The sequence below is a fragment of the Micromys minutus genome (genome assembly GCF_963924665.1).
Source record: "Micromys minutus genome assembly, chromosome: X".
NCBI classification, from domain to species: Eukaryota; Metazoa; Chordata; class Mammalia; order Rodentia; family Muridae; genus Micromys; species Micromys minutus.
In genome coordinates, this window is record NC_137970.1 from 73,007,515 (window position 1) to 73,035,370 (window position 27,856).

Genomic DNA, 27,856 nt, shown 5'->3' on the forward strand with positions numbered 1-27,856 from the left:
ATGGTGATATCAATGTTATGAGAGGTTAACCAGTGACTTCTGGAATAAAATTAAGGTCTCACTCAAAAGAAATAATACATGCTTTCTTGTCTTGGTTTTTGTCTCTTTGTCAGTTTGGCACAAACCAGAATCATTTGGGAAAGGGGAACTTCAGCTAATAAAATGCCTGTAAGAATTGGCTAAGTGTGTGGAGTATAATTTCTTGATTTATGAGTTATGTGGGAGCACCATGCTGGTAAAATAAATCTTGAATTGTTATAGGAAACAAACCTTGGGAAGCAAAGAAAAGTAAGCAAGTTTTCTTTGTGGCCTCTGCTTTAGATTGCTCCAGGTTCCTGACTTGAGTTTTCTTGCTGATTTCACTGGATAATGGGCTACAATTGTGATCTAAAATAAACCCTTTCCTCCCCACATCATTTTTTTTTTTTTGGTCATGATGTTTATCACAGTAACAGATGCAAACTAGAATATCTACCCCCTTACAACTGACCAAAATACCATTACTAAAATTCAGGTCATATGGAATAGTGAGCCAACAACTGATTCTGTGCCAAATGGACATATCATTAAATTGTACTCTAAAGAGGTTTTTACACAAAAAACTACTGCATCTTATAACCTTGATCAGAGAAACTCTCTCTGGTGGGCAAATGGTTAAAGAGGGAACTCAGAGATGGTGAATAAGTAGCCTCTGAGTGCTTGACCTCAAATGAGACATCTATGATGTCATGTTTTCTGAGGCCCTGAGGACCATTGAAAAAGAGAAGATGGAAAGACTAAGGTAACTGAGGGATGGAGGAGAGTGTTGTGAGGAAATATCACCTGGATTTGATATGAATCTTGCAACAATGGACACAGTAATTGTGACTGAATGAATGGACTAGGGGAATAAAAGAACATGAAAAGAGAGTGATAAAGGTAGGCATAGACCTAGGCTTCAACACATGAGATGGTGGAGAAGATTTTCTGCTGAAATCATAACATAAACACCACACACACACACACACACACACACACACACACACACACACACACACAGGCACACACACACATTCCTCAGGTATACATGAACTCTCAAAATTAGCTACTCAGAGATTCTAGCCACAAAAGAAACTATTTAAGTCTTTTGGGTTATCCAGAGTGTGAATTAAAAACATGACAAAAAGAGTGAATCAGTAATGCTTTAAAATGAGTAATATTTACTGTCTCGTTCAAGAACATATCCTAAGAAAATAAAATGTCAACAAATATTTCTCCTTCTTCCATAGTAATTGAAATACCAAACATGTAGATAGCCCACTATGGTGTAGTTTTAAGCTTCACTTTCTGTATATCCCACTTCTGTCCCAGAGTGCTGTAGAAGTAGACATACCCACCCTTGATTTTTTTTTTTCTGTGAGTCATATAGATGCTCTATGGGTACAATTTTCAGCAAGATGTGTAGAAAAACCTTATCTGCATTCTTACATGACTTTGTTAAGTAAAACTGTGACCTGACTTGCAATTCTTTCCATTAATTGGAAGGAAAACAAAATTTTCTCTTTTTACATTTAGTCAGCTTATTTTTATAACAGAAATTGGCATTGTCCCAATTAATGCAATGCAATGCAGTGTCATCAGTATTAAGAAAGTATCAAAACGATCCAGCATTAGAGAACTTCCAAAAATGGAAAGTGCTGTAGTCTTCATAAAGGATGCTTACAATAATTCATAAGGACTTGTTATATAAGGTAAAATGAGAAAGGAGAACATGCACACACATCCATGTACACTGTGTTCTCTGTGATGCAAAGGACAACACATTGGTAGTTTAAATGACTTAGTGGCTGTCCTCTGGTGGCTAAATCACGTGTGAGCTTTTCTCAATAGAGTCTTTTGTGTAATTCCCAAATTATCTATACAATTATAACTATAATGACATTCATGATTATAATAGTGCTATCATCATAACTAATCATGAAAACTTGAAAGGAAATCTTACGATTTCATGAAGAGACTGACAGTGGTTACTCTACAATGCTATTAGAGAAAATACAGAATGCAAAGCTGCAAATGTGTAAAAACTGTTCTTGCCTTTGGATGAAGGCCAGAAAAGGGGAGACCTAGCTGCTGTGTTATAGGTTTCTGGGTGTTTTCTTGATGGAAAGCCTTTCTTCCATGTAGTCCAATAAAACTAAGATAATTTAGACTAGTTATCTCCAAATGTGTATACTGCTCAGCAGCTATTTAATCACTGACACTATTGTCAGACAAGTGTAAGACTTTTCAAGATCAGGTAATTTCTGCATTGTAATGTAAAATGCTTTGTTCTGACTTTTTCCCTCATCTCAGCTTATCTTTGACAACTCACCTTTTCAGATTCCAGACGAGGTAATCTGAAGGACAGAAGGAAGTCTTGCTTGTGGCAAGTTTATTTAACCTAATATTGTGATGGCTATTTGCCTTCATCTCCTTTCTTTGCAGCTACTACATTCCAACGCACAGTTCAGGGCTGTTTACAAGCCAGTAAAAGTGATGATGTAGGCATTGCCCATATCCTCTGGGAGCTGGTGATGGGCTTTTGGCAATGGCACATCCTCCTGCAATGTTGGCTGCTTAAAGCCTATTAGTGGGATGCCACATAGACAGAGTGTTTTACTTGGAAAGGAACACATAAGCCTTACTGCTTTCAGCATATGTTCCTCCAAACACTCCACACAGTTCTAAAATCCTGCAAACACACCCTGATTCCCCTGCACCCATTTGAACTCTGTGAGCCTCCATCTGCTACTTCTCTTCTCCCTGTTGTCCATCCATCCTGGCTCAGTTGAAATGAAAATTGACAAACTGTTTTGGTGTTGTTTTTGTTTTTTTGTTTTTTTTTTTTTTGCCAAACAAGCTGAAAGGTGATGATGGGGGTGTTTGTTTGTAGAGTCTACCTATGCAAGAAAGAGGAATTTCAGGTGTTGTTCTTGCTGGTATCTTGTTTGTGGGACTGCTCTTTTACTGCAGAGGGATACTACCTAGCTACAACAGATCACCCATAAAAAACTTAGGAGGTACTCTGTTGGATGACCCCTCATGAAACTCTAAGCACATGTTAGACCCAAAGAATGGAAATCGCATGTTCTTTCCTGCATTTCTTTTGTAAATCTCTCTAAAGAGAAAGTGGTTGTGTGTACATTACTCTAGTTATTGTACACAAGACCACTTACAGAAAATAGTTTAGTTTTTTTTCTCTTTTTTTAATTAGATACTCTGCATTTACATTTGAGATGTTATCCCGTTACCCCCTGCCCCCCCCCACACCACCCTCCCCCTCCAGTTGCCTTCACAAAGGTGCACTCCCTCCTGATTCCCCTCTCTGTCCCATTGCCTTGTCATTTTCCTGCACTGGGAAAATGGTGCCCTCTCTGGAGGAACAAAGGCCTCTTCTCACATTGATGCCAGACACTGCTATCTTCAACTACATATGCAACTGGAGCCATAGGTCTCTCAATGTGTGCTCAAAGGTTGGTGTTTTACTCCGTGGGAGTTTTGGAGGGTTTGGTTGGTTGATAATGTTTAAAAAAACAACAACAACAAAACGATGCTCACTGAAGGATCTGATGCCTCCAGCAAACTGTGGCCATGCTAGAAAAGATGGGAAGTCAACAGTTGTGGAAAGAAAGGCTCTATCTATCCTTGTCTAAGATAATTTTAGTCATCTGTCAGTAGATGGGAAAAGTGATGTACTTTTCAGAATGTAATACTGAAATCTTATCATATAGTCCTTTACTGACCTGAGTAGGTTTTGAGGCCACAGATAACCCTCTAGTCACAATAATCCTGAGGTCCAGAAATATTATTCCAACAGTATTTCATCACCCTCTTCCTTTCTGGTAAGTCTCAGACTCTGATGCAGTTCTGGAAAAATGTGGTCCATTTTCCTGTGTGTCCATTACATTGAACCCACTACATTGGTTTATCCGTTGATTATGGCTTCCATCTAATGCTTGCCAATAAACTGTCCTCATTATAAAGAATCTACATCTAAACTTAAATTCCAGGCAGAAATCCATAGAAACTGATTGCTTGGCATTACAAATCTATTCTCTCTGGAAATTCAAAAGAAGGTAAAGTCATCACAGACAGAGTGGGACTTGTTGAGGTGAAAGAAGACCTCGAGACAGATTTCGCTGTGATCACAAGTTTCCAGCCTGTCTGAGGTAGTTTACAAAAATAATAATAGAAAAGAGTATTCCATCTTCAACTTCACATAACAAAGGAACTTTTCATGGTCACGTTTCTCTCCCGGGAGGGCAAGCTCTTCCAAGCACACCACACCCTTGAACTACACAGGCCAACAAGAGTTAAACTGAGATTCTTCTAAAGTCCCTCGAGAGAGTGATCCTGCCAAGTTTTTCCAGTGGAAAGTTTCAGATGTTTCTATTTCTGGTCTAATGGCAAGGCCCCTCCACTTTCCTCCCTGTTCTCCTTGTGTGCTTTTTTGTTGTTAGTGCAGTTTGCACTAAAAGTATAGCCTTTAAATACATAGGGAAAATAGTGCTGAAAAACAAATGGTCTGATTTGTTTATACTTATGTTGCTTTTTATCACCCCATAGGCTGCTATCCCCCTGCCTCATCTCTCTGCAAGGGAATTTGACCTCTCACCTCCTCCCACCATTCTTATTTCCCTTTCCCTAGTTGCTTTATTGCCTCCCGACCCCCAACCTGTTTATCCCACCTCCAGTCTGTAGGTGCTTTCTGCCAGTCCAAGATCAAAGGCCTCCCCTCAAACCCACTCCTTTCCACTGGGCTCTTCAGTTGTGACTCCCCCTGTCCCCAGTTATGTTCCAGGATTCCAGGATTCTGTATGTCCAAAACAAGTCCAGAGAAAATTAAATACTTTGTTAGTGTAGTCTGAGTCTATGCTGTGGAAGGAAGACACCTTTTGTGAGGAGAGTTCAAAGGCTTTAACTTCTTGGTCTCTAAAAGTTCCAAATTCTATTTGGAATGGCAAATACAAGTGAGAAACTCAGTTCCCTGAGGAACCCGGCACAGTGAGTTCTATGACTGTTCTGTGAAGTCTTCATGAATTCCCTTCTCTTTAAAGCAATGCCTTCACTGAAATAAATCTCCAGCAAAAGCCAGTGTTGATATGTTTTGAGCGAGTTAGTGAGAAATAGTGATAAGCATTTGTCTATCTCTTGCTGTGCTTGTTCCATATGCTCTCCTGAGCTTGAGAGAGGCTCTGCTGGCTGATGACATCCCACTGAGGACATTGCTTTTCCTCTTTACAGAGCAAGGGGAAGTTCCCTCTGAAAGTGTCTCATCCTACTGAGGCTGAGGTGTACCACTGTTCACACTCCCCAGGAAGCACTCCCTGTGCAAGAAGACTCTTTCATTTTGATGTATTTAGATGTGTTGGAACACACTGGCAAAGAGGAATCACACCTTTTCTAGATACAACTGTGCCCTAAATAAGGAATCTAGATGAGAGTGTTCACAGAGCCAATTACAGATACTAGTCTTGTGATCTGTCCTTACTCTATACTGCATAGAAGGAATCACTCCACTCGCTCTGCTGGAAGGAGACATCCCCTTCGGATGCAGTCTATCAATTAGTCAAGCATAGGAATAGTAAGGAAGGACCGCTCAGCATGTCAAAATTGCCTAGTATACAGCTCTTAGGTTTGCCACTGAGAATAGCGAGGGATCTTCTTTTTTCCCTTTTCCACTCTCAATCAGCCAGTCAAAGAAAGGGATGCTGTGTATCCGATGAAAGAGGATCTTAAGTAACACTTTTAATGAATGGGATCATACCTCCAAAACAGAAAAAAATAAACTCAAGAAAACTAACTGTGGCATGTCAAAATAAGACAATAAGATAGAAGTCCAAATATAAAATCCCATTTAGAAATAAATACCAAAGGAAATGGAAAGCATCTAATTGTGTATGCCTAATGGCTTAAGCAGCCAGTTGCAGCATTAAAAGGGTTACCAAAAGTTAACAAGGGAAGAAAATCACTGAAGAAAAGAATCTACTGGAAAACAGTGAGCACTGGTAAGAAAATATTCAGTGGAAACATATCCATCCCCTTACTCTGTAGCTCAAGGATATTTACCGGGACTGAACACCTCCTTCTTTTTGATGTCCTTTACTGCTCTGACTGGAACGACACCACATCCAGCTATTACCCCCCCCTTACTGGTCTTCTTTTCTGAGTGCCCTCACCGTGGCACCCAGCTGTGATTAAGCCCTGGGGTTTGATTCTGAGCTCTTTTCCTGCAGGATGATGGTACTACAGTAGTTGAGAAAATTAACCCAGAAGCCTAACGAGTTTTGAGTCCTACCTGCTACTTAGTGTGAAATTGGACAATGTGCATAACCCTTTCAGCACTTCATACTCTATAAAACAGGAATTACAATAAAACCTATATTTTAGCATTGTTTTCAAGATTCGAAGTGTTAATATAGATTTTACATACTTTGAAACAGTTCCTGGAACTTTGTACAGCTTCATTGGTATCGTTCATCAGCATTATCATTATTCTTGTCTGTATACTATTACTTGGGTAATCTCACTTATTCCCATAATCGTAACCAGCATTTATCCATAAATTAACCTTAAATCTGATCGCTCCCATGACCTCTGTATTAGTCAAGATTATCTACTCCCCTAAAAAAATGTTGGGGGGACAAAACAAGGAGAGAGAATTCATTATGGGATTATTTATCCTATATGATTGTGGAGGCCTTAAAGAGTCACCACATGATATTGATACTGGAAAAGCAGAAATACCAGTGGAGGAAACAAGGCTGAGATTAGAGAACCAGGAAGCCAATGGTATAGTTCCCACTCTGGGGTTGAAGGACAAAGAACTAGGAATTGTTGCTTTATCTGAAGGCCTAAGAGCCAAGAGCTGTAATATCTGCCAGAAAAATTAATACTTGATTCAGAAAAGAAAGTAAATTCAGTCATTCTTTGCCTTTGACTTAGTTAGGGTTTTACTGCTGTGAACAAACATCATGATCAAGGCAACTCTTATAAGAGCAACATTTAATTGGGCCTAGCTTACAGGTTCAGAGGTTCAGTCCATTATCATAAAGAGAGGAAATATGACACATCCAGGCAGACATGGTGCTGGAGAAGCTGAGAGTTCTACATCTTCATCTGAAGGCTGATAGCAGCATACTAGTTCCAGGCAACTAAGACAAGGGTCTTAAAGACCTCAACCATAGTGACACACCTACTCCAACAAGGCCACACTTCCATATAGTGCTGTTCCCTGGGCCAAGTAAATACAAACCATTACAGCCTTGATTTTCTTTCCAAGTCACAAATGGGTTGAATGGGGTATGTTCATATTGAGTGAGGATGGACTTAAGGACTTTCTATACTCATCTACTATTTCTTTTATTCTTTTCCTTTTCCTTTTTTTGTTTAAAGGGAAATTCATTAATAACCATTTCAATCCTGACAGTAATAGTATCTCTTAAGGACAAGTACAAAGTTTAGGAGACATATCTTTGCAGGACTGACTTCATTGTGTAAACACATAAAAATGCACAAATAAAGATAGTTATGATATTTATAGATGATAAAACTTTATGTGTTCTCCATTGTGGATGTACTCCATCGCTGACCAAAATATTATGTGCTACATGATTGTGTTTAACAAGCTTCAAGCTCGGCAGTGAGAAAAAGAATATGAATTCTTTGATGACAATATCTCTTTCCTCTCCGGTGTGCTGATTACATTTGCAGTTGGCTTTACTACTTGAAACAAGAAAAGTCATGGAGGTTGTTGCTGACAGCCCAAAGCTACATCAATTAACAATTCAGTAAGCACCACAGAAAGAGCATCTTGTTGTCCTAACACCCCCATGAAGAATCCAACAAGTTCTGACTTAGCTAGTCTCAAGTTGGAGGTGACCCTATCTGTGTAAAATGCATAGAACAACAACAGCAAGGTAGACACTGCCCACCATAGATAACCTAGCTTTTGCAGCCATCCAACAAATTGAAACACTTCAAGTCCCCTACAATTACTTTTTCAAAACAATGACAAGAAAGTGATGAACTGATTGAAAACAATCTCCTTCATCAGTCAAGGCAAATAAGAATAACTTCACTCTTGGTGTTTTGAGTACTATGTGTCAGGAAGAAACAAATCAGTAGCCTTCCTCTACTCAAAGGACAAACATGCAGAGAAAGAAATTAGGGAAAAGATACCCTTCACAATTGTCACGAACAATATGAAATACCTTGGTGTGACTCTAACTCAGCAAGTGAAGGACCTGTATGATAAGAACTTCAAATCTTTGAAGAAGAAAGTCGAGGAAGATCTCAGAAAATGGAAAGATCTCCCATGCTCGTGGATTGGAAGGATCAACATTGTAAAAATGGCCATCTTACCAAAAGCAATCTACAGATTCAATGCAATCCCCATAAAAATTCCAACCCAATTCTTTACAGAGTTGGGAAGAGCAATGCACAATTTCATCTGGAATAACAAAAGACCTAGAATAGGGAAATCCTCTTCAAAACCAAGAAAACATCTGTGGGAATCACCATCCCTGACCTCAAGCTATATTACAAGCCAATTGTGCTAAAAACTGCATGGTACTGGTACAGAGATAGGATTGTGGATTAATGGAATAAAATAGAAGATCTAGAATTGAGCCCTTACATATATGGTCACTTAATTTTTGACAAAGGAGCTGTAAACATTTAATGGAAAAAGAACAGCCAATTCAACAAATGGTGTTGGTCCAACTGGCATACAGGATGCAGAATGAAAATAGACCTTTTCTTATCTCCTTGTACAAAACTCAAGTGCAAGTGGATCAAAGATCTCCACATTAAACCAGGTACACTGAAACTATTAGAAGAGAAAGTAGGGAAAACCTTAGAACACATAGGCACAGGAGAAAATTTCCTGAACAAAACAGCAATGGCTCATGCTCTAAGGTCAAAGATTGACAAATGGGACTTAATGAGATTGCAAAGTTTCTGTAAGGCTAAGGACACTGTCAAGAAAACAAAACGGCAGCCAACAGAGTGGGAGAAGATCTTTACCAATCCCACATCAGATAGAGGAACAGAAAAATGACCTTATGCAATTCTTAAGAAAATGGATGCATCTAGAGAATATCATCCTGAGTGAGATAACCCAGTCACAAAAGAACAGACATAATATGCAGTCACTGATAATTGGATACTAACCCCAAAAAGCTCTGAATACCCCAGAAACAACTCACAGACTGTGTGAAGTTCAAGAAAAAAAAGAAAAGAAAAGAAAAGAAACATTATGTTTACTCCTTACACACCAAGAAAACTTTGACTAATTCCAGGTTACATCCTGTTTTACATGCACTTTATGCTCACTGTAACTAGTAAGATCTTAATGCACACTATCAAACCTTAAAATAATAATAATAATAATAATAATAATAATAATAATAATAATAACAATAATAATAATAATAAAAGCCAAGCAATGACATAAATGTGTTCATATACTTTTATGCAAAAATACTTAAAATTTGTACATTTATCTTTGTTTTTTTTAAATAAAGTTCTTTAATAAAAAAAAGAAACCATAACATAACGGCAGCCAACAGATTGGGAAAAGATCTTTACCAACCCCACATCAGATAGAGGCCTAATATCCAAGGTATACAAAGAACTCAAGAAGTTAGACACCAGAGAATAAACAACTATTAAAAAGTGAGGTACAGAACTAAACAAAAAGTTCTCAATTGAGGAATATCGAATGGCTGAGAAGCATCTAAGGAAGTGTTCAACATCCTTAGTCATCAGGGAAATGCAAATCAAAACAACCCTGATATTCTACCTCACACCAGTCAGATTGGCCAAGATCAAAACTCAGATGACAGCAGATGCTGGCGAGGATGTAGAGAAAGAGGAATACTTCTCCACTGTTGGTGGGGTTGTAAACTGGTACAACCACTCTGGAAATCAGTCTGGTGGTTCCTCAGAAAATGGACATAGTACTACCTGAAGACCCAGTTATTCCACTTCTGGGCACATACCCCAGAGATGTTCCAACATACAACAAAGACACATGCACCACAATGTTCATAAGAGCCCTATTTCTAATAACCAGAAGCTGGAAAGAACCCAGATGTCCTTCAGTAGATGAATGGATACAAAAATTGTGGTATATTTACACAATGGAGTACTACCCAGCTATCAGAAAAATAACTTTATGAAATTCCTAAGAAAACGGATGCATCTAGAGAATATCATCCTGAGTGAGGTAGCCCAGTAACAAAAGAACAGACATAATATGCAGTCACTGATAATTGGATACAATTCCCAGAAAACTCTGAACACCCCCAAAACAACTCACAGACTATATGAAGTTCAAGAAAGAAAGAAAGAAAGAAAGAAAGAGAGAGAGAGAGAGGGAGGGAGGGAGGGAGGGAGGGAGGGAGGGAGGGAGGAAGGAAGGAAGGAAGGAAGGAAGAAAGAAAGCCTCAGTCCTTCTTAGAGAAATAAAATAAATGTATAGCTCACTCTCTGAGTGTGGTACACCTGGACCTCAAATCATTAATACTGTTTTGTATGCACCTCATGTTTGAAAAATTGTTCCTTGCATTTGCCTGTAAATTGTGTCATCATTTTAGAAAAACCACTATTTATTGTTAAAAAAAATAAGAATAACTTCACTCAACCATGCAGCACAGAGATAGAAAAGACCTTTTTGGGGAGCCCAGTTGATGTATATAATTGAGTGGATTTTGAAATATTTTACCTAAGTTCATAATTATTATCACAATCAGTGTTAGGATAGCTTCTTCATCCCAAGATGTTTATCATCACCCCACCCACTCTGCCAGACCTCTAAACTCCCTGGGGCCTCCAGTCTCTTGAGGGTTAAGTTCATCTTGTCTGGCTGAATCCATACCCAAGAGTCCTTTGCTTTATATGTATTGGGGGACTCATATCTGCTGGTGTATGCTGCCTGGTTAGTGATCAGGGGTCCAGGTTAATTTAAACTGCTGGTCCTCTTACAGGAATGGCCTCTTCCTTAGCTTCCTCCCATTTTTCCTTAATTCATACACAGGTGTCAGCATCTTCTGTTGATTGGTTGGGTGCAAATATCTGCATCTAAGTCTTTCAGCCACTTGTTGGACTTTTTTGGAGGGCAGTCATGATAGGTCCCTTTTGGTGAGTGCTTCATAGCCTCAGTAATGGTGTCAGTGTCAGGCTTTGGTGCTTCCCCTTGAGCTGGATCCCCTTTGGGGCCTTTCCCTGGATCTCCTTTTTCTCAAGCTTTTCTCCATTTCCACCCCTGTAGTTTTTTCCAGACAGAAACAATAATGGGTCAGTGTTTTGATTGTGGGCCAGTGTTTTGATTGTAGGATAGCAACCCTATCCCTAACTTGATGCCCTTCTTTCTGCTGGAGGTGGGCTCTACATGTTCCCTCTCCCCACCATAGGGCATTACATCTAGGGTCCCCCCTTTGAGTTCTGAGGGTCTCTTACCGCCATAGTCTCTGGTACCTTCTGGAAGGTCCTCCTAATATCTTATTTCCTGAGGTCACCTGTTTCCTTTTTTTCTGCCAGACCTCAAGGCTTCAGTCCTTTTCCTCCATCCAATACCAGATCATGTTCCCCTCCTCCTTTATTGGTTGAGGGTTGTTTTGTGAGCAATTATATAGTCAGTTTTGGAGAAGGTACCATGAGGTACTGAGAAGAAGGTATATTCTTTTGTTTTAGGATGAGATGTTCTGTAAGTTTCGGTTAAATCCAATTGGTTCATAACCTCTATTATTTTTGGTGTGTCTCTGTTTAGTTTCTGTTTCAATGACCTGCTCATTGGTGAAAGTATGTTGTTGGTTTACCACTATTATTGTGTAAGGTTCAATATGTGTTTTGAGCTTTAGCAAATTTTCTTTTATGAATGTGGGTGCCCTTGATTTTGGGCGTAGGTGTTCAGAATTAAGACTTTCTCTTGGTAAATTTTTTCTTTGGTGAAAATGAAGTGTCCTTCCTCATCACACTTAAATACTTTTGGTTGAAATTTTATTTTATTGGCTATTAGGATGGCAAGTCCAGCTTGTTTCTTGGGACCACTTGCTTGGAAGACCTTTTTTCATCCTTTTACTCTGAGATAATATCTGTCTTTGTTACTGAAGTGTGCTTCTTGTATGCACTAAAATGTTGAATCTTGTTTGTGTATCTAGTCTGTTAACTTATGTCTTTTTACAGGTGAGTTGAGTCCATTAATATTGACAGGTATTAAAGACAGATGACTGTTGGTTCTTGTTATATTTGTTTTTGTAGGAGGCTTTATGTGCTTGTGGTTCTCTCTTTTTGGCTTTGTTGTGAGATGCTCAATATCTTGTTTTTCCTTTGGTGTAGGTACCTTCCTTGTGTTGGAGTTTTCCTTCTAGGATTCTCTGTTGGCCTGGATTGGTATTTAGATACTGTTTGAATTTGGTTTTATCCTAGCATATTTTGGTTTCTGCATCTATGTTGATTAAGAGTTTTGCTGTGTATGGTAGCCTGGGCTGGCATTTGTGTTCTTTTAGATTTTGCATGACCTCTGACCAGGCTCTTCTGGCTTTCATAGTCTCTGTTGAGAAGTCTGGTGTAATTTTGATAGGTCTACCTTTATATATTACTCGGCCCTTTTCCCTTGCAGCTTTTAATATTCTTTCTTTGTTCTGTAGGTTTAGTGTTTTGATTATTATGTGATGAGAAAATTTCCTTTTCTGGTGCCATTTGTTTGGTGTTCTATAGGCTTCTTATACCTTTATTGCCATCTCTTTCTTTAGGTTGGGGAAGTTTTTGTCTATGATTTTGTTAAAGACCTTCTCAGGTCCTTTGAGCTGGGAATCTTCATTCTCCTCTATTCCAATAATTCTTATGTTTTGTCTTTTCTTGTGTCCTGAATTTCCTGGATGTTTTGGGTTAGGAGTTTTTATGTTGTTGGTTTGAATTTTTTTTGACAGTTGTGTCAATCTCTTCTAAGGTATCTTCTACCGCTGAGATTCTCCCCTCTATCTCTTGTATTCTGCTGGTGATACTTACATCTGTAATTCCTGACCTCTTTTCTAGGTTTTCAGTTTCCAGGTTTGTCTCCATTTGTGTTTGTTTTCTCTATTGTTTCTACTTCTACTTTTAGGTCTTGGACCACTTTATGCAATCCCTTTACCTATTTACCTGTGTTTTTCTGTATTTCTTTCAGTGAGATATTTATATCCTCATTAAAGGACTCAATTATCTTCATGAGTTAGAATTTTAATTCAGCTTCCTGATTTTCAAGTGTGTTGGTATATTCAAGACCTGCTGTAGTGGACAAACTGTGTTCTGATGATGGCCATGTATATTGGCTTCTGTTGTTTATGGTCTTGTGCTTGCCTCTCACCATTTGGTTATCATTGTGTTTACTGGTCTCAGTGATTCTGTCTGGGGTCTGCCTCTTTTGTTCCTGGGTTGCTACAGGTCTCCTGGTAGGCCTGCAGCCCTCGCTGTAGCAGATCTCCTGTGAGGCCTTCCAAATGGTGAATCATCAGAGGGGCAGAGAAGCTGCTGATTTGTTGCCCTGGCTGCAGTAGATCTTCTGGGAGGACTTCTGACTGTTGGGTCTTCAGAGTAACAGTCAACTGTTGTCCTATGTGAAGATGTTCTCCAGAGGGTGCTACAGACTGTCGTTTCTTTTGCCAAGTTTGCAGCCAAACTTCAGAGAAGCTTTTAGTCTTTTGGGTCAATTACTCTGTGTGCCACAGAGCCCCCGAGAGGTCTTCAGACTGTGGTGTCAGTTGCCCAGTTGCCATGGTATTCCTGGGATCCCTTCAAGATGTGGTAGGTATCCTGGGTGCACTGGATCTCCTGGGATGTCTCCAGCTGTGGTTTCAGACGCCCTCCCTGGGTACAGCAGGTCTCTTGGAATGCCTCATGATGTTGTATCAAGTGCTCTGAGTACAGCTGATCTTTTGATATACCTCAGGATATGACATCTTTTGTGTAGCAGACTAGGTATCAGTTAAATGCCCTGAATGCAGGGGATCCTCTGGTATGCCTCAAAATATAGCCTCTTCTAGAGAGCAGACTAGCTAGCAGTCTGTCCCAGCAGAAAGGGCCAGGTGTCAGGGCTCATCTACTGTTTCAAATGCTAACCTTTTCTAGAAATAGCCTTGTAGAAATGCTCTAGATTAATGTTTTATCAGCTCACTGCACATGGCTTACAACAATAAAGTTGATATAAAACAAACATTTTTAACTACTGGACTCCTGACCTCAACTTTCTATTTGGTTCTTGCCTGATATCTACTAGGCATCTCAAACCACATTTTATGAATACAATTTTAATTTTACCTTAACATGCTACACAATACTACAAGTGACTTAAAAAATCGCAAAGAATATAAATGTTGCTCCTTAACCTTAAATATAGCTATAGCCTTTGACCACCTTCAGATTGGTCAAATACTTTCATAGGAATGGGAAGGTTGTCATACATGAGGCATCCACTTATGTAAGTAGCCTTCTAATAAGTCTGTAGATAATGTCATATTTCTTAACTTATTTACTCCTTTGTTCTGTCCATTCCCACATTAGAATTTAATTTGACAAGGAACTCTATTCATAGTATAACCAAAACTAATGGACTAAGTAAGTTAATGATGGACCGGTGACTGGATTAATGAATAAAAACACATGATGAACACCTTTCCTATGTTATATGCCTTAGAAAACATCATCTTAAGTAATTCTCAGTATGAGACTTACAGCTTTTTTTCCACATTTAAAAAAAAATCCCTTTGATTCAATAGTTGTATCATTTTACCAAGACCACATAACCAACATAAAATTTCAGGTCTTTGCTTTTAAAAAGCTTTATATTTTCTACTTCAGCAAAATAATTCATTTATTCACACGACTGTTATTTAGTATATATTTTGCACCAAATATCCCAGATCCTGTAACTGTAGCAAGAATGAGACACCACCCCTGCTCTGCATAGTTTTCACTGAATTGTGAATATAGACTAAACACTATGCTTGGGAAGAGGGAGGCAGGGGAACGTGGGGCTCATAGGATTTGGATTCCAGCTAGGCACATTCTTTACTATTTCATTTGAGACAAACTGCTTAAACTATCTGCACTTCGGTTTCTTTGTTGTAAGAATGGGAATGCTAACTTGCTGTGTACCTTACAGAATGATTTAAGGATCCAGTGAGTTAATTCATGTAAAGCGTGTGGCATGTAATTTCTCAGTAATCACTCACTGCTGTCATAAGAATGCAAATAACACTGAGAAATCAGTGGTCAGTTTTTGTTGTTGTTGTTGTTTGTTTGTTTGTTTGTTTGTCTGTTTAAGTTTCACAAAGAAAATGAAGCTTAGGTTGTGTTTTGTTTTTCAGAAATGGTAGCCAGCATGGTCAGCTAGGCCCAAACGGTTTAGAAGTCTAGAAACCTAGAAGGCTGAGGAAGGTCATTTTCCTTCCAGTCGATTTCAGGCTCATCAACCTAATCAAAATTTATTCAGAATCTTGACCCTGTGAACTTCGTTCGTTTCTTGAAGCTGAACCATTTTCCATACACCATGTGCTTCCACTGATGTGCCCAGAATATCAGAAACATAAGAAATGGGGCTGAAGAGAGAATCAGAAGCAGCAGCTGTGGATAGGCTGGCAAGTGTGGAGAAATGGCAGGGCACAGAGAAGACTGTCCCATATGCACCAAGTCTCTGTAAAAGACTTGTGGCTGGCTGGGGAAGACAGGGAGAGAGCCAGAGAGAAAGCCAGGCTCACAGGAAAAGGGGGGGTGGGGAATGCTGCTGAATTAAAACAGAAGCTGGGGACAAGAACATGAAGAGACCTGGAAGCTGAACAAATAGAAAACTTTACAGAATATGCACGCCCCAATTAAACTAGCTTAACTGCAACTTTATAAAGTCCCCAAAATCATTTAAGTGTCCCTTTAAGTTACACTTGTCCCACAAACAGCCTATTTAGAAGAACATTAACATTAGTAAGTTTTGTAGATGCATTTCAAAAAGAGTCCAGTGAAAGGGCCACATGAAAGACAGCTGGTAGACCAGGGATCCCATCCGTAGCCATAGATCACATCAAAGGGTTGAAAAGAGAAAGGAAATGACCAGCCAGCTGCCCAGTTTGTAACTCCAGAGAGAAAGAGGCAAGCCTGATGTTTGGCTCTGTAAGCTTGCAAAGAGAATTTTTAATGTCTCCTGATGCCTCTTGCTTGACAACATCTGTGGGAAAGGGCTAACACAATGTGACATTTTGGTATCTAGAATCAGTACATAATTCCTTTCTGGAGTCTTTGCACTGTTTCCTTGGGATACGGCCGGGTTTGATGATGATGATAACCAGTGTTTAGAGCCTGCCTTGCTTTTTATGCATTCATGATTACAGTCTGTATGCAAACTTTATAGCAATTCCCTGCTTCCTGGAAGCAGCCAGCAGAGCTGAGAGCCATGGTGGGGAGGAAGGAGGAGGCACATAAACATGCTGAGTTCCAAAGATTCAGCAATCTAAGGCAGGACCTTAGAGAGTGCCTAAAGGGTTGAATAAAGGTTCACCTGGAATGGGGACCTGGGTTCCTAAAGCTACAAACATGAGAGCCATGTGTTTTCTTGTTTGTTTTGTTGTTATTTTTTAATCATTGGCCTGAAATGTTTCTTTAGTGTAGCTAAACAAATATAACTAAAATGAGAAATCTATCTGAGCCATGTTGATTTTCTTCATTTTCTTGTAATATATTATTACTGTAGCAGAGGGGTACAGAGAAAAGAATGTGATTTTTTTTAATGCCAGCAAGCTACCGATCTGCATGATTTTTATGTGGCACAGACACTTTTAAAAGAGATTAAAGTGAAAATAAAGGTTTTAAAGATAACATTCTGAACAGAAGAACTAGCCTATTTCTGTGTTTCAGTGTTGAGAAGCTAAGGGTCTCTGAATGTCAGCCAGACTGACTTGCTTCCCCCATGTTTTTGCACTCTCTCCTACTTTCCCTCCCCTCCCTTCCCTTTCCAACATGTCCCTAATTGCCACTCCTTCAATGCCTGGACCTTGCTCCAAACTTCTCTCCTTAAGCAGGCCCCCATGGTCCCAGTTTTTCCAGACACTCTACCTCAATTTGATTATTTTTGGTGTTGTTAAGCACTTTCTCCATGCCACTCCTGTGCCAGGTACTTTACACATGGTGTATCACTTAGTCTCTGAAGCTCTCCTGAAGCTTCCTGCCCTCACACTCAGCATACAGACAAAACTTTCCTATGCTGAAGTATCTCATACTGTCAAGGACTTCCTTGAATTGCCAAGGTAGCAGCCAGTCATCTGTCGAATTCATCTGTGCTAAGATGTTAACTGACACTCCTCAAACCACACTATGTAGACATCTGTAAACTCCTACATTGGCCTATTGGAAGCTTATGGTTTGCCCAAGGGTCTCATTCAGCACTCTTCATAATAATAATACCCTCTAGTTCTGTAGCTGATAAAAACCCTTTCATGCAATTACCCACCATTATCCCTTCCCTGCGTTGAGGTGTTAATGAGGACTTTATCCTCTGCCATATAAGTGCAGAGGCATGTTTTAAGGTACCCGTTAGCTGCTCCAAATTGGATTCCTGACCTGCTGTTCCTTCTCAGGTTCCTGCACTGCTCTAACAAATCTTGTCTGGCTGACATCAGAAGTTATAATAGCCAGGCAGTGTAGAGACTGAGAGAAAAGACAGACACAGTAAATAGAAAGGGAGGTAAGCCAGGAGAAGTGCTGGGAAACCGACCTCGTTTCTGTCTTATACCCTAATGCAGTAAGGATCTGAACGTCAGACCAAATCTCTAGCCCAACCAGTCAAAGCATCTACTGTAATTTCTCTTCCTCTCCCTTCTCTCCCCCCCCCCCACACACACACATTCTCTGTGTGTGTGCACACGAGCACACTCGTGTTTCTCAGGATCACATATACAACACACATACCAAGAGTAACTTGTTTTATCTCTGCAGACCTTTATTTCTCTGCACAACATAGAGAGAAGTACACAAGTAGTAAGGACATAGTTCAGTGAACTCTCACAATCTGGAACACACCCATGTTCATGTTCCCAGCACCCAAATAAATAGAGCTACAAGAAGAACCCTTCTTTGACTACTTCTCTTTTCTATATATTTTCTCCAGCTCCAGGGAGAATGGCATTTCCACTGAACCAGTTGTTTACATCCCCTATCATCATAGGCTTGACTTCGAGAATCAAAAGAGCATTCTCAGATTTCATTTGAAAAACAAAATAATCTTTTATTCATAAGCTATGTGTCTCAGACATCAGGTAAATGATTTCCCCCATCATGCAAATATGTCCTGTGCATTCACTGGAATCACCTATGCAAGAGTCAAAGCCATGCAAACATCTTCCTTTCATTTTTATTGGAAGCTGAAGCTCCTTCTTAAGTAACAGCAGTACATGAACTACAGAACTTCTTCAAGCACCAAAGAAAAGTAACTAAGGGTCCTAAACAGGAGATAGAAGTTAACTAAATTTGGTGAGGAGTCCTACTCACTTTCCTAATCTTCCTGATCTGGCTGTCATTCATATTGCTCCAAGCAAACACACACACACACACACACACACACACACACACACAGAGAGAGAGAGAGAGAGAGAGAGAGAGAGAGAGAGAGAGAGAGAGAGAGAGAGAGAGAGAAGGGGGGGAATACTCACATACACATTTCTCCTAAACAAAATGACAACTGCTGAATTTCAGCCTTGTGCCATGCACAAGTGAACGATTAATAAATTTTCATCATGAAAAGTTAAGTATTAAAAATCTGTCTCCACTTAAAGGTGGCATAGGTTTCAAAATAAAATACAAATCTCATTCTCGGGAAATTTATCAGTACAGAACCAAATATATGCAGTAGTTCAGTACACTAATGACAGACTCTTAGATCCAGCACCATTATGTTTTAAATTGTGGCCTGCAGAGATCTACATGACCTGCTTAAAAACTCACATGCTTATCTCTCACTGCCTTTCAAAATATCTTTCTCCTTTCCTGATCTCTCCTGCCCACTTTCCTCCCTCTTCAACATTGATCTACTTTCTACCTGCCTTCTTTTTCTTCTTTGTCTCTTATACATTAATCATAATTGTTACACACATATAAATATGCATATACACTTATTTTAAATACAACCTACTGAGACCATAACATATTGCTCACATATGTTCTAGGGAAGAAATGAAATGCCCCTTGGCATTTACTAACCTCTCAGGGCACTTTTCCCTAGAAAGGCGTGATTCTTTCACTCTCAGAAACCATCAATTGCCTGTATCCGTTCTAGGAGTGAAGCCTTGTGAGAGATTCTTCATCCGTGTTGGTATGTCAATTGATGCTGTTCTTTAAGATATTAAGGTAATCATATTGTTGAGATTTCCTAGGTGCAGCTTCTCTGTCATACATAGAAGGAATTAATCTTGCAGCAGACATGTAATTCTGGTCCTCTGGACCTTAACATCTTTCTACCCTTTCTTCCACAATGCTCCCTGATCCTTCTGTGTACGGGTTGTGTTGTAGAGGTATCTATTGATAGTGGTTAATGCAAGCTCAGTTCTCTACCTTATGACTAACTGTGGCTTTCTTTAATGGTCTCTGTTACAAAAGTAAATTATTTGGGCTGAAGAGATGGCTCGCTCATTGGGTAAGACTGCTCTTCCAAAGGTCCTGACTTCAATGTCTAGCAACCACATGGTGACTCACAATGAACTGTAACGGGATCTGATGCCCTCTTCTGGTATGTCTGAAGACAGCTATAGTGTACTCATAATAAATAAATAAATAAATAAATAAATAAATAAATAAATAAATAAATAAATAATTTTTAAAAAAATATTTAATTAGGGCTGATAACTATGCTTATCTGTGTGTATAAAGATAAGTATTTAGAGCACATTAGAAATTATGTTTTACTGAGGTAACCGTAGCAGATTCTCCTCTGGGTTCCAAGGGCATGAGTCTTGGACTATGATTATAGTACTAGGCATATATTTTCTCCTATTGAACAGGGCTTAACTCCAGCTAGATAGTTGACAGTTGCCTCCAAGATAAAAGTTCCACTGTTGCACCCTTGGAGATAACATTGTTATTGTTGTTGTTCAAAGGCCTTATAGATGGGTAGAACTATTAATTACATGTCTCCCTTGACAACTTAAATATCTACTTCTGGCATTATGAGAACTGGTCCTCAGGAAGGAAGCGTCCAGGTCAGTTTCTAGCTTTAATCCTCTAAATCATTTGACCAAATTGCATGTGTCTGAGGCAATAGAAACATGCCATCAGCCCCTAAGGATAAACCAAGATCAATGGCAATAGTTTATTTTGTTTTGGGGAATCTCTCGAACTTCCCTGACCGACAGTTCAAAAGGAGATTTTCCCTGTCTGGTACCAGGGGTGGGGGATGGGGAAGTGGTTGTTAGATAACCTACTTTACGTTTTGTATTTCTTCATTAGTTCAATATTAGAGGAGCAACAAAAAGATGTTATTCTGGCTGCCACCCTAGACCTAAACCACTATTAACCTTCATTCATGCTTTCTAGAGATTGTTGAGGAGTGATAGCATACATTTATTGAGATATACAGAAAAGTGTATAAATTATAAGCACACAGCTACAGCGAACTTTTACTCTTCTTTCTCTTCCCCTCCTTGCAGCTACATTGGCTTCCTTTCTATTCTTTATACCGTTGTGTGAAATGTCCTTTCTGCCTTCTTCATTTTCCTTATTTTAGGACACCTCTTGAAACAGTCTAGGCTAAGCTTTCCCAGAGAAACCACTCTGCAGTCAATTCTCCCTTTTTTGTAATGTTCTTCAAAACATGTATTAAAATTGTATTTTATTGCTTTTGTCCTGGATACTCTAGTAGTAAGACATCTCAGAGTCAGGAGTGATTAATCTCATTTGTTTTCCACTGGGTTCCAGGACACAGAATAGTGCTTGTCTTATATCAAATTCAATTGTCCCTTGTTATCTGCAGGAGAATATCTTTGGATACAATTTGTAGATGGTTAAAGCTCACATATTAAATGGCATAGTATTTTTATATTACCAACCTAAAACCTCTTATATCATATATATATATATATATATATATATATATATATATATATATATATATATATATATGATAGAAATACCTAGATCTTCATGTTTGTAAAGTTCAGTGTGCTTTGAACTAGAATAAAGTAGACCTAAATCCACAGCCTAACTCTTTACTTACAAGCTGTCCTCTTAATATTTTACAGTTTTCCATTTCTTTTGATAACTCTCCTTCTAATCCAGATATGTCTAGATATTCTGTCCCCACCTATTTCTCCTATTCTCATTAACTATACAAACAAAAATTATTATAAACTTAAAACATTCTTACTCCTTACAAGGGCATAAGAGAAACTTTAATCTTCCATTTCTTTAGCAACTGGCCTGTTGCTCCCTGCCTATCATTTGTCTCCTTCCATTGCCTCCTGTTGTTGTGAAGAAATCAAGCTGAAATGCTGTTAAGTACGGACTTTAAGTCATAATAAATCATTCAGATGCCAAGAACTTTAATCTACCAATCTGAGGGCAGAGAGATTGATTGGCAGGTTGGAAAAGCTTCCTTTGTCATTTCTAATGGTTTGTACTCCTGCTCTCTCGCTCTCTCCCTCCCTCCCTCCCTCCCTCCCTCCCTCCCTCTCTCTCTCTCTCTCTCTCTCTCTCTCTCTCTCTCTCTCTCATTCATTCTCTCCCTTTCTCTCTTTCACACACATACACACAGTGCAATCCTGCCCCCTTCTCTCTCTCTCATTCATTCATTCATTCTCTCTCTCTCTCTCTCTCTCTCTCTCTCTCTCTCTCTCTCTCTCTCTGTGTGTGTGTGTGTGTGTGTGTGTGTGTGTGTGTGTTTCCCCTTTCTTAAGAAAAGTTGATTTTCTTGCAGGGAAAGCTGAATGAGCTAACATCAAAAGAATGTCTGCTACAGCTCTTTTAGGGAAAACTTTAATCACTGTGGAGTAAGCACTAAGCAGTACTGTGGAAATCATTTAACTCAATCTTTTCATCTCAGAGAACTGAGGCCCACAGAGGCTTCATGTCATTTGTCCAATCTTGTAGATAGTTTGGAGCAGAAACACAGCAAAGTCCTAAGTCTTCTGACCCTTACCATCATCTTCTTTTCAGTAGATCAAACTGACTTCTCATTGGAGTGCTAGTTCAAGGCAAAAACAAAACAAAACAAAACAAAACAAAACAAAAAACTGTTCAATTCATACAAGTCCTTAAAAATAGAATGAATCAAGCTGGAAGTGGCTGCACAAGCCTTTATTACCAGCATTTGGGAAGCCTAAGCAACCAGATGTCTTTGTTCGAGGACAGCCTGGTCTACTGAGAGAGTTCCAGAAGTCTGTCCCAATAATCATGATGATGATGATGATGATGATGATGATGATGATGATGATGATAGAGGGAGTCAAAGACAGTTGATAACAATTCTCTCTCAGAAGTTTTCATAACATCTTACAGTACTGTAAGGGCAGGCCAGCAGGGAGGAAGCTTCCAGAATATTACCCACTTGATTTCTCTCTCCTGCAGCCAGAATATATGGTAGCTCCAACTCTAAGGTCTTGATATCCAGGTCCCGTGAACAAGCACCGTCAATGGTAACTGCCTGTATGGTTCTATAGGCATCAGCAGCCTGGAGGTTCATTCCTGGAACTTGAATTTGTATTTAATAATCTAGGGCTTCTATAGCCAGCTTTATCCCCTGTACATGATACCTATGCTCCATTTTTTACTTCATGTTTTTAATTACATTTTAACCAAGGATCAGATTTCTTCTGGATTATTCACGCACTGTTAGTTTTGGATAACCCTCTTCTCCACCCATTCTTCTCCCTTCTCCCTGTCATCTCTCTCCACTTCAGCCCTTCCACCTCTAGACTCCTCCTTCTACTTCCATATCCTCTGTGCTCTATCAGTCTCCACTATTAATAAGGCCTTGTTATTCCACTCTCACAGGGCCCTTTCTTATTTCTTGATCTCTACATACACTGACTTCCATGTTAATGCATATATGAAAACATCGAATCTAGGCCCCGCATTGACAGTACATGTGCTATTTGTCTTTCCGGGCTTGGGTTACTTAAAATAATATTTTCCAATTTCATCAAATTTTCATGCAAACTTTGTAATTCCATTTCTTTTTATAGTCAAGTAAAATTCCATGTGTGTATTATATGTTACTGATGATATTTATACATTATTATATTTTCATTATCCACTTAACAGTTTATAGCCATCCCGGTATCTTCCATTCCCTTTTAATTGTAAATAGAGTAATAATAAACTCGGCAAAATGTGTTATCGGAGTAACTAACCACTTTATAATTGAAATTGAGGCCAGCTCCATGGGAGTAAATTCATATGTAGTTCTGTGAAACCAGTATTTTAGTTACTTTTCCAGTTGCAGTGATAAAATGTCCTGCCAAAAACTAACTCAAAGGAGAAAGGATTTGTTTGGCTCCCAGTTGCAGGATACAGTCTATCATGGCATGGAAGTCATGGCAACGGGTGCTGGAGGCAGCCGGGATCATTGTATGTGAAGTCAGGAGGCAGAAGGAAATAAGGGTTCCCGTTCAGCTAGCATTCTCCTTTAAATGTTCTTGTTGATCTGGCAAAACACATGACCAGAAGCAGCTTAAGGAAGGAGGTGTTGATTTGGGCTCAGTGCAAAGGTTCAGGACACAGTTCTTTATGGCAAGAGAAGCATGTCCCCAATGATGGTGTAGTGGTAGAAGCATGCAGCAACTGGTTGCGTTGCATTGCATGTTGCTCCAGCAGGAGATGGATGCTAGTTCTCAGCCCACTCTCTTATTTGCTTCCTTTTCATTCACTCCTGCACTTCTCTCACTCCTTTTGTTCACGCATGAGATGGTGCTGCCTATATTTGGGGTGAGACTTCCATTTCCATTAAATCTTGCATGTGGGTCCTATTCACATAGAGCCAGAGGTATGTCTGTGTGCTGGGTGATTGTAAATCCAATCAAGTTGTCAATCAAAACTAACGACCACACAAATCTTTTAGCATATAGAGCAATAAAAACAAAAGGATAGTAAAGGCACAGGGATGATGCCTGATATAATTTGACTGGAGGAAAGAAATAAGCACGTACTGAGCAATGACCACAATTTAGACATTGCCCTTGGAAGTGATCACATTGTGTCCATTCCTCACAGCATATCCTTATGGTACATAATATCATCCCTATTCTACAGGTGAAAAATCTGAGGCCAAAGTCTCATAGCAGTAAGGTCACATCGCTAGTATTTTGAATCTGGATAGCAGATGTTACATTTGTTCACAGGCCCATTTGGCTCCAAAGATGATACTGTAAATTACTTCAAGTGAATAATAACAGAAAAAATGTAGAGCAATTGCCTCCTGTGCTCCATAGATGAACAATGACTTAGTACAATGAGAGATTATGTTCAGACAGGCTGAACAGAATATAAAAGGTATGCCCACTATTTAATTCCTCCTTAACCATCATACCCAATATATCTAGCCTTTCTCTCCCTTTCCTATAAACACTCCTGCTGAGGTAATAACAGATGACTCATTTCTTACCCAATAATTCAGTCCTAATCAATATCATTTTAAGGCATTAACTACGTACTAATAAATGTTGCATCTTAGAACTTCCCTCTTGTCATTTTACTCCCATTCATACTTTTCTCAGAATAAATGTATGTGAACACTTGGCAATGAATTAGAAAGGCTACTATAATCTCATGGTGTTCTTTCGGGTATCTGAGGCTACATTTGTTAAAGTGAATACAAACTGATAAACTCTGACTTGGTTGCAACAATGCAACTTGATTTTTTCTTTGCTATTTTATCATTCTTGGCAGCTTCAATACCTCTAATACTGTTAAAGCGATGTTCTACTTAACCTTAGAGTTAAAAGTTTTCCTGAGGGATGACTCCAACTTCTTAAATGTCTTCACAGCCCCTCCCTCAGATGGTATCAGGGTTCAGAGGTGAAACTTGTACACCTTCAATGTACCTGTGAGAGAGAATTTTTGCTGAAGGTTCACCTCTGGTTTCTCAGTACCTTCTGGTGAAATGTCCATAACTATAGATGGTCATTGTGGGTCTTGCAGAGATGTCTACAGCAGATTGTTTCAGAAATACCTGGTATTTGGGGAGTCTTCCAAAATTCATTGCTAATGAAATCTGGCATTAATTCTGCTCGAACTTAGCTCTTTTCTATCCTTTTGCTAGTGCCAGACCTCTCCTTAGTACTCTCTCCTTTCTTAAAGTTATATACCTTACCAGGACACGTGGGAACTTAACACCTTCATTGCAGCTCTTCAAGAGCCAGTAAATAGGCCTAGCTGTCTTAGATTTATTATGTAACTATGGTGATTTCTACTCTAATTCAGGTACTCAGTGTTGATGTGAAGCACCACATGAATTTCCTGTCCATGATTTATACTCAGGAAAGGTAATCAGCCATCTTAGTGGCATGTAGTATGTAGCTGTCATCTTCATTTTATAGAAGCATTTATTTTGGCTTATTGTTTCAAAGGCATGAGAGTCCACCATGAATAAGAGACATGGCAACAAATTTGAGGCATGACAACAAGAGTAGTCATCAGAAAACTCACATCTTCATATCAGATATGATATGAAACATGTAGCAGAGAATTAACAGACGGTGTGGTGATACCATAAACACTCAAATCCCGTCTCCAGTGATGTATTTCTTTCAGTAAGTCTCCATCTTCCAAAGGTTTCACAGCTAGTATCACCACCTTAAGCATGGGCATTTTCTACAAACATGCCAAGCTCCTCTGAGCATCACAATAGCATGATTTCCTGAGCTTCAGTGCCTTCTTCTATATTAGCAACTTCCATCTTCTTTATACAATGACGGACTAGCAGGGAAGCAGTATGTTCATGTAGCTATATTTTGTTCTTGGCATGTAAAGAGAATCTTTAACTTCATCAAAGCCAGGTTTTTAAAATATTAACTCAGTGTAAACTCAGATAATTACAATTTTGAAGTCAGGGGTGAACCATAAACTCCTAGGTCATCAAAGTCTTCCACTGAAACAACTGATTCACTAACCAAAAAAAAAAAAAATTCGAGCAGAAATTATCCATAGCAATTGGAAAATAATGTTGAATACAGAAAACACATAGGTGTTTTTATTTTCATGTAAATTTAATCAAAAAGTAATTCAAAGTACCTATCTCATGACCAAGACACTTTTCTGGGTGTGGCAGGAGGATCATGAGACCATAGTCATTCTCAGACACACAAGACTGTCCAAAAATATAATAATGTGACCTTGTTCAGTAGCTGGTATCAAAAAATTACTGTAAAATAAAATAAAAATATTTCTACAACATGTTAAATCACTTTTAGCTAGATTCGATGAAATTGCACATCGGTATCATTTAGTCTGAAAATAAAGTACTATCTCTGCCTGTTTTCATCTGGATAGGTAGGAGTTAACTTGAAAAGCCTATTATTTTTCAGAATGTATGACTCAAAATCCTATGAGTCCAATTTCCTGCTTTAGTGAGTACAGTATAGTAAGTTATATTAGCGAACAAAGTTCAATATTTGAAGATTACAGATATTGCTGGATCTTGAAGTTATTGTTCCAACCATCAGTGGCATCATTCCAAACTAGTGATGTAGTTGTAAAAGGCTTAAAAGACTGTGCTTAATCTATGTGAACAGACAACATGCTAGAACTTCGATAAAAATAAAACAATAGCAGATAGTTATCTTTTATATATCTCATTTTGCAAAACTGCAATTTCTTGAAAGGTTTGGCTAATTAAGAGTCATTTAAAAAAGAAAGCTGTATTAGTCATTTGGATACTTGTTTTAGGTTCGTAGTAATGAGAATTTTGAACTTTATCATATAAAATTTTACTTCAAATGGTTCTGTGCTTTCTTGGCTATACCAGTACTCCTTACTGAATGATCCTTAAGACTATTAACCATAACCAGTTTGCAATGAGTTATCTTTAAAAAATATACCTTTAACTAACTGTTTATAAGCTTTTCAGAGCACCCCAAATAACACATTACAGCAGTGTTATTATTCTTAATATCCCCTGATTTTATTGTCCTTCCACATATTTTTATAATAAACATATTTTTCCCCGAAGTAAGCTCTCATTACATAAAGGGATTTTTTAAGACAGGCCACTGGGAATGTTTTGTCCTTTCTCTCAAAGGGGATAATTACATATTCTGCTTAATTAAAATCTGGATGTTTGAAAAGAATCTCAAGTTATAGCCAGGCAAAAACATGAAAGGTAGAGTCACTTACATGCTTGCGTGAGAGCTAATATCTCTTTTAGTTTAATTGCTAAACAAATTCTGCAGGCTTGAAAAGGGCTAGTTTGACAACCCAGGACCAAAGGTGATTTGCTTATTAGCCATTATAGTCCTAACTAGTTGAAAAACGTTTTGAGACTAAAAGGGGAAGCAACTGTAATGAGAGGAGAGGCCTTTGGTCCTGTGAAGGCTCCGTGTCCTAGTGTAGGGGAATGCCAGGGCATGAAGGCAGGGATGGGTGAGTGAGTGGGTGAGTACCCTCATAGAAGCATGGGGAGGGGGAATGGAATAGGGGGTTTTCAGAGGGGAAAATGGGAAAGGGGATAACATTTTAAATGTAAATAAATAAAATATCTAATGCTGTGTAAAAAAATAAGTGCAAGGGATAGTTGCCTAGCAATTAAGGCAAAAGTTGTATTAAAGACAACAACACACCCTTCTTTTGCTTACCCATTACTTCCAGAAAGAAATTGTAGTTGCTCGTA